We start from the raw sequence: 13,170 nt of genomic DNA, 5'->3' as shown, positions 1-13,170 counted from the left end.
CTGAAACTCTCTATCACTCTCTGACACTCTCTGACACTCTCTGACACTCTCTATCACTCTCTGACACTCTCTGACACTCTCTGACACTCTCTGACACTCTCAGACACTCTCAGACACTCTCTGACAGTCTCTGAAACTCTCTATCACTCTCTATCACTCTCTGACACTCTCTGACACTCTCTGACACTCTCTATCACTCTCTGACACTCTCAGTCACTCTCTGACACTCTCAGACACTCTCTGAAACTCTCTCTCACTCTCTATCATTCTCTGACACTCTCTGACACTCTCTGACACTCTCTATCACTCTCTATCACTCTCTATCACTCTCTGACACTCTCAGACACTCTCTGACACTCTCTGACACTCTCTGACAGTCTCTATCACTCTCTATCACTCTCTGACACTCTCAGACACTATCTGACACTCTCAGACACTCTCAGACACTCTCTGACACTCTCTATCACTCTCTGACACTCTCAGACACTCCCAGAGACTCTCTGACACTCTCTGAAACACTCTATCACTCTCTGACAATCTCTGACACTCTCTGACACTCTCTGAAAATATCTATCACTCTCTATCACTCTCTGACACTCTCTGACACTCTCTGAAACTCTCTGACACTCTCTATCACTCTCTGACACTCTCAGACTCTCTCTGACACTCTCTGACACTCTCTGAAACTCTCTATCACTCTCTGACACTCTCTGACACTCTCTGACACTCTCTGACACTCTCTATCACTCTCTGACACTCGCAGACACTCTCTGACACTCTCTGACACTCACTATCACTCTCTGACACTCTCTGACACTCTCTATCACTCTCTATCACTCTCTGGCACTCTCAGACACTCTCAGACACTCTCAGACACTCTCTGACACTCTCTGGCACTCTCAGACACTCTCAGACACTCTCTGACACTCCCTGAAACTCTCTATCAATCTCTATCAATCTCTATCACTCTCTGACACTCTCTATCACTCTCAGACACTCACTATCACTCTCTGACACTCTCTGACACTCTCAGACACTCTCTGAACCTCTCTGAAACTCTCTGAAACTCTCTATCACTCTCTATCACTCTCTGACACTCTCTGACACTCTCTGACACTCTCTGACACTCTCTGACACTCTCTGACACTCTCTATCACTCTCTGACACTCTCTGACACTCTCTGACACCCTCAGACACTCTCTGACACTCTCTATCACTCTCTATCACTCTCTGACACTCTCTGACACTCTCTGACACTCTCTATCACTCTCTATCACTCTCTGACACTCTCTGACACTCTCTATCACTTTCTGACACTCTCCGACACTCTCCGACACTCTCAGACACTCGCTGAAACTCTCTATCACTCTCTATCACTCTCTGACACTCTCTGACACTCTCTGACACTCTCTATCACTCTCTGACACTCTCAGACACTCTCTGACACTCTCTGACACTCTCGGACACTCTCTATCACTCTCTATCACTCTCTATCACTCTCTGACACTCTCTGACACTCTCAGACACTCTCAGACACTCTCAGACACTCTCTGACACTCTCTGAAACTCTCTATCACTCTCTATCACTCTCTGACACTCTCTGACACTCTCTATCACTCTCTGACACTCTCAGACACTCTCAGACACTCTCTGACACTCTCAGACACTCTCTGACACTCTCTATCACTCTCTATCACTCTCTGACACTCTCAGACACTCTCTGACACTCTCTATCACTCTCTGACACTCTCAGACACTCTCTGACACTCTCTGACACTCTCAGACACTCTCTGACACTCTCTATCACTCTCTATCACTCTCTGACACTCTCAGACACTCTCTGACACTCTCTGAAACTCTCTATCACTCTCTATCACTCTCTGACACTCTCTGACACTCTCTATCACTCTCTGACACTCTCAGACACTCTCTGACACTCTCTGACACTCTCTGAAACACTCTATCACTCTCTATCACTCTCTGACACTCTCTGACACTCTCTGACACTCTCTGAAACTCTCTATCACTCTCTTTCACTCTCTGACACGCTCTGACAATCTCTGACACTCTCTGACACTCTCTATCACTCTCTGACACTCTCAGACACTCTCTGACACTCTCTGAAACTCTCTATCACTCTCTGACACTCTCTGACACTCTCTGACACTCTCTGACACTCTCTATCACTCTCTGACACTCGCAGACAATCTCTGACACTCTCTGACACTCACTATCACTCTCTGACACTCTCTGACACTCTCTATCACTCTCTGACACTCTCTGACACTCTCAGACACTCTCTCTCACTCTCTGACACTCTCTGACACTCTCTGACACTCTCTGACACTCTCTGACACTCTCTGACACTCTCTATCACTCTCTATCACTCTCTGACACTCTCTGACACTCTCTATCACTCTCTGACACTCTCCGACAATCTCCGACACTCTCAGACACTCTCTGAAACTCTCTATCACTCTCTATCACTCTCTGACACTCTCTGACACTCTCTGACACTCTCTATCACTCTCTGACACTCTCAGACACTCTCTGACACTCTCTGACACTCTCTGACAGTCTCTGACACTCTCTATCACTCTCTATCACTCTCTATAACTCTCTGACACTCTCAGACACTCTCAGACACTCTCTGACACTCTCTGAAAGTCTCTATCACTCTCTGACACTCTCTGACACTCTCTGACACTCTCAGACACTCTCTGACACTCTCAGACACTCTCTGACACTCTCAGACACTCTCTGACACTCTCTGACACTCTCTATCACTCTCTGACACTCTCAGACACTCTCTGACACTCTCAGACACTCTCTGACACTCTCTATCACTCTCTATCACTCTCTGACACTCTCAGACACTCTCAGACACTCTCTGACACTCTCTGACACTCTCTATCACTCTCTATCACTCTCTGACACTCTCTGACACTCTCTATCACTCTCTGACACTCTCAGACACTCTCTGACACTCTCTGACACTCTCTGACACTCTCTGAAACACTCTATCACTCTCTATCACTCTCTGACACTCTCTGACACTCTCTGACACTCTCTGAAACTCTCTATCACTCTCTTTCACTCTCTGACACGCTCTGACAATCTCTGACACTCTCTGAAACACTCTATCACTCTCTATCACTCTCTGACAGTCTCTGACACTCTCTGACACTCTCTGAAACTCTCTATCACTCTCTTTCACTCTCTGACACGCTCTGACAATCTCTGACACTCTCTGACACTCTCTATCACTCTCTGACACTCTCAGACACTCTCTGACACTCTCTGAAACTCTCTATCACTCTCTGACACTCTCTGACACTCTCTATCACTCTCTGACACTCGCAGACAATCTCTGACACTCTCTGACACTCACTATCACTCTCTGACACTCTCTGACACTCTCTATCACTCTCTATCACTCTCTGACACTTTCTGACACTCTCAGACACTCTCTATCACTCTCTGACACTCTCTGACACTCTCTGACACTCTCTATCACTCTCTGACACTCTCTGACACTCTCTGACACTCTCAGACTCTCTCAGACACTCTCTGACACTCTCTGAAACTCTCTGTCACTCTCTGACACTCTCTATCACTCTCTGACACTCTCTGACACTCTCTGACACCCTCAGACACTCTCTGACACTCTCTATCACTCTCTATCACTCTCTGACACTCTCTGACACTCTCTGACACTCTCTATCACTCTCTGACACTCTCTGACACTCTCTATCACTCTCTGACACTCTCCGACACTCTCCGACACTCTCAGACACTCTCTGAAACTCTCTATCACTCTCTATCACTCTCTGACACTCTCTGACACTCTCTGACACTCTCTGACACTCTCTGACACTCTCTATCACTCTCTGACACTCTCAGACACTCTCTGACACTCTCTGACACTCTCTGACAGTCTCTGACACTCTCTATCACTCTCTATCACTCTCTATAACTCTCTGACACTCTCAGACACTCTCAGACACTCTCTGACACTCTCTGAAACTCTCTATCACTCTCTATCACTCTCTGACACTCTCTGACACTCTCTATCACTCTCTGACACTCTCAGACACTCTCTGACACTCTCAGACACTCTCTGACACTCTCTATCACTCTCTATCACTCTCTGACAATCTCAGACACTCTCAGACACTCTCTGACACTCTCTATCACTCTCTATCACTCTCTGACAATCTCAGACACTCTCTGACACTCTCTATCACTCTCTATCACTCTCTGACACTCTCAGACACTCTCTGACACTCTCTGACACTCTCTATCACTCTCTATCACTCTCTGACACTCTCAGACACTCTCAGACACTCTCTGACACTCTCTGACACTCTCTATCACTCTCTATCACTCTCTGACACTCTCTGACACTCTCTATCACTCTCTGACACTCTCAGACACTCTCTGACACTCTCTGACACTCTCTGACACTCTCTGAAACACTCTATCACTCTCTATCACTCTCTGACACTCTCTGACACTCTCTGACACTCTCTGAAACTCTCTATCACTCTCTTTCACTCTCTGACACGCTCTGACAATCTCTGACACTCTCTGACACTCTCTATCACTCTCTGACACTCTCTGACACTCTCTGACACTCTCTGACACTCTCTGAAACTCTCTATCACTCTCTGACACTCTCTGACACTCTCTGACACTCTCTATCACTCTCTGACACTCGCAGACAATCTCTGAAACACTCTATCACTCTCTATCACTCTCTGACACTCTCTGACACTCTCTGACACTCTCTGAAACTCTCTATCACTCTCTTTCACGCTCTGACACGCTCTGACAATCTCTGACACTCTCTGACACTCTCTATCACTCTCTGACACTCTCTGACACACTCTGACACTCTCTGACACTCTCTGAAACTCTCTATCACTCTCTGACACTCTCTGACACTCTCTGACACTCTCTATCACTCTCTATCACTCTCTGACACTCTCAGACACTCTCTGACACTCTCTATCACTCTCTATCACTCTCTGACACTCTCAGACACTCTCTGACACTCTCTGACACTCTCTATCACTCTCTATCACTCTCTGACACTCTCAGACACTCTCAGACACTCTCTGACACTCTCTGACACTCTCTATCACTCTCTATCACTCTCTGACACTCTCTGACACTCTCTATCACTCTCTGACACTCTCAGACACTCTCTGACACTCTCTGACACTCTCTGACACTCTCTGAAACACTCTATCACTCTCTATCACTCTCTGACACTCTCTGACACTCTCTGACACTCTCTGAAACTCTCTATCACTCTCTTTCACTCTCTGACACGCTCTGACAATCTCTGACACTCTCTGACACTCTCTATCACTCTCTGACACTCTCTGACACTCTCTGACACTCTCTGACACTCTCTGAAACTCTCTATCACTCTCTGACACTCTCTGACACTCTCAGACACTCTCAGACACTCTCAGACACTCTCTGACACTCTCTGAAACTCTCTATCACTCTCTATCACTCTCTGACACTCTCTGACACTCTCTATCACTCTCTGACACTCTCAGACACTCTCAGACACTCTCTGACACTCTCAGACACTCTCTGACACTCTCTATCACTCTCTATCACTCTCTATCTCTCTCTGACACTCTCAGACACTCTCTGACACTCTCTATCACTCTCTGACACTCTCAGACACTCTCTGACACTCTCTGACACTCTCAGACACTCTCTGACACTCTCTATCACTCTCTATCACTCTCTGACACTCTCAGACACTCTCTGACACTCTCTGAAACTCTCTATCACTCTCTATCACTCTCTGACACTCTCTGACACTCTCTATCACTCTCTGACACTCTCAGACACTCTCTGACACTCTCTGACACTCTCTGACACTCTCTGAAACACTCTATCACTCTCTATCACTCTCTGACACTCTCTGACACTCTCTGACACTCTCTGAAACTCTCTATCACTCTCTTTCACTCTCTGACACGCTCTGACAATCTCTGACACTCTCTGACACTCTCTATCACTCTCTGACACTCTCAGACACTCTCTGACACTCTCTGAAACTCTCTATCACTCTCTGACACTCTCTGACACTCTCTGACACTCTCTGACACTCTCTGACACTCTCTATCACTCTCTGACACTCGCAGACAATCTCTGACACTCTCTGACACTCACTATCACTCTCTGACACTCTCTGACACTCTCTATCACTCTCTGACACTCTCTGACACTCTCAGACACTCTCTCTCACTCTCTGACACTCTCTGACACTCTCTGACACTCTCTATCACTCTCTGACACTCTCTGACACTCTCTGACACTCTCTATCACTCTCTATCACTCTCTGACACTCTCTGACACTCTCTATCACTCTCTGACACTCTCCGACACTCTCCGACACTCTCAGACACTCTCTGAAAATCTCTATCACTCTCTATCACTCTCTGACACTCTCTGACACTCTCTGACACTCTCTATCACTCTCTGACACTCTCAGACACTCTCTGACACTCTCTGACACTCTCTGACAGTCTCTGACACTCTCTATCACTCTCTATCACTCTCTATAACTCTCTGACACTCTCAGACACTCTCAGACAATCTCTGACACTCTCTGAAAGTCTCTATCACTCTCTGACACTCTCTGACACTCTCTGACACTCTCAGACACTCTCTGACACTCTCAGACACTCTCTGACACTCTCAGACACTCTCTGACACTCTCTGACACTCTCTATCACTCTCTGACACTCTCAGACACTCTCTGACACTCTCAGACACTCTCTGACACTCTCTATCACTCTCTATCACTCTCTGACACTCTCAGACACTCTCAGACACTCTCTGACACTCTCTGACACTCTCTATCACTCTCTATCACTCTCTGACACTCTCTGACACTCTCTATCACTCTCTGACACTCTCAGACACTCTCTGACACTCTCTGACACTCTCTGAAACACTCTATCACTCTCTATCACTCTCTGACACTCTCTGACACTCTCTGACACTCTCTGAAACTCTCTATCACTCTCTTTCACTCTCTGACACGCTCTGACAATCTCTGACACTCTCTGAAACACTCTATCACTCTCTATCACTCTCTGACAGTCTCTGACACTCTCTGACACTCTCTGAAACTCTCTATCACTCTCTTTCACTCTCTGACACGCTCTGACAATCTCTGACACTCTCTGACACTCTCTATCACTCTCTGACACTCTCAGACACTCTCTGACACTCTCTGAAACTCTCTATCACTCTCTGACACTCTCTGACACTCTCTGACACTCTCTATCACTCTCTGACACTCGCAGACAATCTCTGACACTCTCTGACACTCACTATCACTCTCTGACACTCTCTGACACTCTCTATCACTCTCTATCACTCTCTGACACTTTCTGACACTCTCAGACACTCTCTATCACTCTCTGACACTCTCTGACACTCTCTGACACTCTCTATCACTCTCTGACACTCTCTGACACTCTCTGACACTCTCAGACTCTCTCAGACACTCTCTGACACTCTCTGAAACTCTCTGTCACTCTCTGACACTCTCTGACACTCTCTGACACTCTCTATCACTCTCTGACACTCTCTGACACTCTCTGACACCCTCAGCCACTCTCTGACACTCTCTATCACTCTCTATCACTCTCTGACACTCTCTGACACTCTCTGACACTCTCTATCACTCTCTGACACTCTCTGACACTCTCTATCACTCTCAGACACTCTCTGAAACTCTCTATCACTCTCTATCACTCTCTGACACTCTCTGACACTCTCTGACACTCTCTGACACTCTCTGACACTCTCTATCACTCTCTGACACTCTCAGACACTCTCTGACACTCTCTGACACTCTCTGACAGTCTCTGACACTCTCTATCACTCTCTATCACTCTCTATAACTCTCTGACACTCTCAGACACTCTCAGACACTCTCTGACACTCTCTGAAACTCTCTATCACTCTCTATCACTCTCTGACACTCTCTGACACTCTCTATCACTCTCTGACACTCTCAGACACTCTCTGACACTCTCAGACACTCTCTGACACTCTCTATCACTCTCTATCACTCTCTGACACTCTCAGACACTCTCTGACACTTTCTATCACTCTCTATCACTCTCTGACACTCTCAGACACTCTCTGACACTCTCTGACACTCTCTATCACTCTCTATCACTCTCTGACACTCTCAGACACTCTCAGACACTCTCTGACACTCTCTGACACTCTCTATCACTCTCTATCACTCTCTGACACTCTCTGACACTCTCTATCACTCTCTGACACTCTCAGACACTCTCTGACACTCTCTGACACTCTCTGACACTCTCTGAAACACTCTATCACTCTCTATCACTCTCTGACACTCTCTGACACTCTCTGACACTCTCTGAAACTCTCTATCACTCTCTTTCACTCTCTGACACGCTCTGACAATCTCTGACACTCTCTGACACTCTCTATCACTCTCTGACACTCTCTGACACTCTCTGACACTCTCTGACACTCTCTGAAACTCTCTATCACTCTCTGACACTCTCTGACACTCTCTGACGCTCTCTATCACTCTCTGACACTCGCAGACAATCTCTGACACTCTCTGACACTCACTATCACTCTCTGACACTCTCTGACACTCTCTATCACTCTCTGGCACTCTCAGACACTCTCAGACACTCTCTGACACTCCCTGAAACTCTCTATCACTCTCTATCACTCTCTGACACTCTCTGACACTCTCTGACACTCTCTATCACTCTCTGACACTCTCAGACACTCTCTGACACTCTCTGACACTCTCTAACACTCTCTGACACTCTCTATCACTCTCTGACACTCTCTGACACACTCTGACACTCTCAGACACTCTCTGACACTCTCTGACACTCTCTATCACTCTCTGACACTCTCTGACACTCTCTGACACTCTCAGACACTCTCTGACACTCTCTATCACTCTCTATCACTCTCTATCACTCTCTGACACTCTCTGAGAATCTCTGACACTCTCTATCACTCTCTATCACTCTCTGACACACTCTGACACTCTCTGACACTCTGTGACACTCTCTATCACTCTCTGACAATCTCAGACACTCTCTGACACTCTCTGAAACTCTCTATCACTCTCTATCACTGTCTGACACTCTCTGAAACTCTCTATCACTCTCTGACACTCTCAGACACTCTCTGCCACTCTCTGACACTCTCTGAAACTCTCTATCACTCTCTATCACTCTCTGACACTCTCTGAAACTCTCTGACACTCTCTATCACTCTGTGACACTCTCAGACACTCTCTGACACTCTCTGACACTCTCTGACACTCGCAGACAATCTCTGACACTCTCTGACACTCACTATCACTCTCTGACACTCTCTGACACTCTCTATCACTCTCTATCACTCTCTGGCACTCTCAGACACTCTCAGACACTCTCTGACACTCCCTGAAACTCTCTATCACTCTCTATCACTCTCTGACACTCTCTGACACTCTCTGACACTCTCTACCACTCTCTATCACTCTCAGACACTCACTATCACCCTCTGACACTCTCTGACACTATCTAGCAGTCTCTATCACTCTCTATCACTCTTTATCACTCTCTATCACTCTCTGACACTCTCAGACACTCTCAGACACACTCTGACACTCTCTGAAACTCTCTATCACTCTCTATCACTCTCTGACACTCTGTGACACTCTCTGACACTCTCTATCACTCTCTATCAATCTCTGACACTCTCTGACACTCTCAGACACTCTCTGAAACTCTCTGAAACTCTCTATCACTCTCTATCACTCTCTATCACTCTCTGACACTCTCTGACACTCTCTAACACTCTCTGACACTCTCTATCACTCTCTGACACTCTCTGACACTCTCTGACACACTCTGACACTCTCAGACACTCTCTGACACTCTCTGACACTCTCTATCACTCTCTGACACTCTCTGACACTCTCAGACACTCTCTGACACTCTCTATCACTCTCTGACACTCTCTGACACTCTCTGACACTCTCTATCACTCTCTATCACTCTCTGACACTCTCTGACACTCTCTGACACTCTCTATCACTCTCTATCACTCTCTGACACACTCTGACACTCTCTGACACTCTCTATCACTCTCTGACACTCTCAGACACTCTCTGACACTCTCTGAAACTCTCTATCACTCTCTGACACTGTCTGACACTCTCTGACACTCACTATCACTCTCTGACACTCTCAGACACTCTCTGCCACTCTCTGACACTCTCTGAAACTCTCTATCACTCTCTGACACTCTCTGACACTCTCAGACACTCTCTATCACTCTGTGACACTCTCAGACACTCTCTGACACTCTCTGACACTCTCTGAAACTCTCTATCACTCTCTATCACTCTCTGACACTCTCTGACACTCTCTGACACTCTCTGACACTCTCTATCACTCTCTGACACTCTCAGACACTCTCTGACACTCTCTGAAACTCTCAGACACTCTATCACTCTCTGACACTCTCTGACACTCTCTGAAACTCTCAGACACTCTCTGACACTCTCTATCACTCTCTGACACTGTCTGACACTCTCTGACACTCTCTATCACTCTCTGACACTCTCAGACACTCTCTGCCACTCTCTGACACTCTCTGAAAGTCTCTATCACTCTCTGACACTCTCTGACACTCTCTGACACTCTCTATCACTCTGTGACACTCTCAGACACTCTCTGACACTCTCTGAAAGTCTCTATCACTCTCTATCACTCTCTGACACTCTCTGACACTCTCTGACACTCTCTGACACTCTCTATCACTCTCTGACACTCTCAGACACTCTCTGACACTCTCTGAAACTCTCAGACACTCTATCACTCTCTGACACTCTCTGACACTCTCTGAAACTCTCAGACACTCTCTGACACTCTCTATCACTCTCTGACACTCTCAGACACTCTCTGACACTCTCTGACACTCTCAGACGCTCTCAGACACTCACTATCACTCTCTGACTCTCTCTGACACTCTCTGACACTCTCTATCACTCTCTGACACTCTCAGACACTCACTATCACTCTCTGACACTCTCTGACACTCTCTATCACTCTCTGACACTCTCAGACACTCACTATCACTCTCTGACACTCTCTGACACTCTCTATCACTCTCTGACACTCTCTGACACTCTCTGATACTCTCTGACACTCTCTGAAACTCTCTATCACTCTCTATCACTCTCTGACACTCTCCGACACTCTCTGACACTCTCTATCACACTCTGACACTCTCAGACATTCTCTGACACTCTCTGAAACTCTCTATCACTCTCTGACACTCTCTGACACTCTCTGACACTCTCTGACACTCGCAGACACTCTCTGACACTCTCTGACACTCACTATCACTCTCTGACACTCTCTATCACTCTCTATCAATCTCTGGCACTCTCAGACACTCTCTGACACTCCTTGAATCTCTCTATCACTCTCTATCACTCTCTGACACTCTCTGACACTTTCTGACACTCTCTGACACTCTCTATCACTCGCTATCACTCTCAGACACTCACTATCACTCTCTGACACTCTCAGAAACTCTCTGACAGTCTCTATCACTCTCTATCACTCTCTGACACTCTCAGACACTCTCTGACACTCTCTGACACTCTCTATCACTCTCTATCACTCTCTGACACTCTCTGACGCTCTCTATCACTCTCTGACACTCTCTGACACTCTCAGACACTCTCTGACACTCTCTGACACTCTCTATCACTCTCTGACACTCTCTGACACTCTCTATCACTCTCTGACACTCTCTGACACTCTCTGACACTCTCTATCACTCTCTATCACTCTCTGACACTCTCAGACACTCTCTATGACTCTCTGACACTCTCTGACACTCTCTGACACTCTCTATCACTCTCTGACACTCTCTGACACTCTCTGACACTCTCTGACACTCTCAGACTCTCTCAGACACTCTCTGAAACTCTCTATCACTCTCTGACACTCTCTGACACTCTCTATCACTCTCTGACACTCTCTGACACTCTCTGACACTCTCTGACACTCTCAGACACTCTCAGACACTCTCTGACACTCTCTGACACTCTCTATCACTCTCTGACACTCTCTGACACTCTCAGACACTCTCTGACACTCTCTATCACTCTCTATCACTCTCTGACACTCTCTGACACTCTCTGACACTCTCTGACACTCTCAGACACTCTCTGACACTCTCTGACACTCACTATCACTCTCTGACACTCTCTGACACACTCTATCACTCTCTATCACTCTCTGGCACTCTCAGACACTCTCTGACACTCCCTGAAACTCTCTATCACTCTCTCTCACTCTCTGACACTCTCTGACACTCTCTATCACTCTCTATCACTCTCTGACACTCACTATCACTCTCTGACACTCTCTGACACACTCTATCACACTCTATCACTCTCTGGCACTCTCAGACACTCTCTGACACTCCCTGAAACTCTCTATCACTCTCTCTCACTCTCTGACACTCTCTGACACTCTCTATCACTCTCTATCGCTCTCTGACACTCTCTGACATTCTCAGACACTCTCTGACACTCTCTGAAACTCTCAGACATTTTATCACTCTCTGACACTCTCTGACACTCTCTATCACTCTCTATCACTCTCTGACACTCTCTGACACTCTCTGACACTCTCTGACACTCTCTGAAACTCTCAGACACTCTCTGACACTCTCTATCACTCTCTATCACTCTCTGACACTCTCTGACACACTCTGACACTCTCTATCACTCTCTGACACTCTCTATCACTCTCTATCACTCTCTGACACTCTCTGACACTCTCTGACACTCTCTGACACTCTCTGAAACTCTCAGACACTCTCTGACACTCACTATCACTCTCTGACACTCTCTGACACTCTCTATCACTCTCTGACACTCTCAGACACTCACTATCACTCTCTGACACTCTCTGACACTCTCTATCACTCTCTGACACTCTCAGACACTCTCTGACACTCTCTATCACTCTCTGACACTCTCAGACACTCTCTGACACTCTCAGACACTCTCTGACACTCTCTATCACTCTCTATCACTCTCTGACA

This window comes from Heterodontus francisci, chromosome 8 (assembly GCF_036365525.1).
Source record: "Heterodontus francisci isolate sHetFra1 chromosome 8, sHetFra1.hap1, whole genome shotgun sequence".
NCBI classification, from domain to species: Eukaryota; Metazoa; Chordata; class Chondrichthyes; order Heterodontiformes; family Heterodontidae; genus Heterodontus; species Heterodontus francisci.
This window is presented reverse-complemented; position numbering follows the sequence as displayed.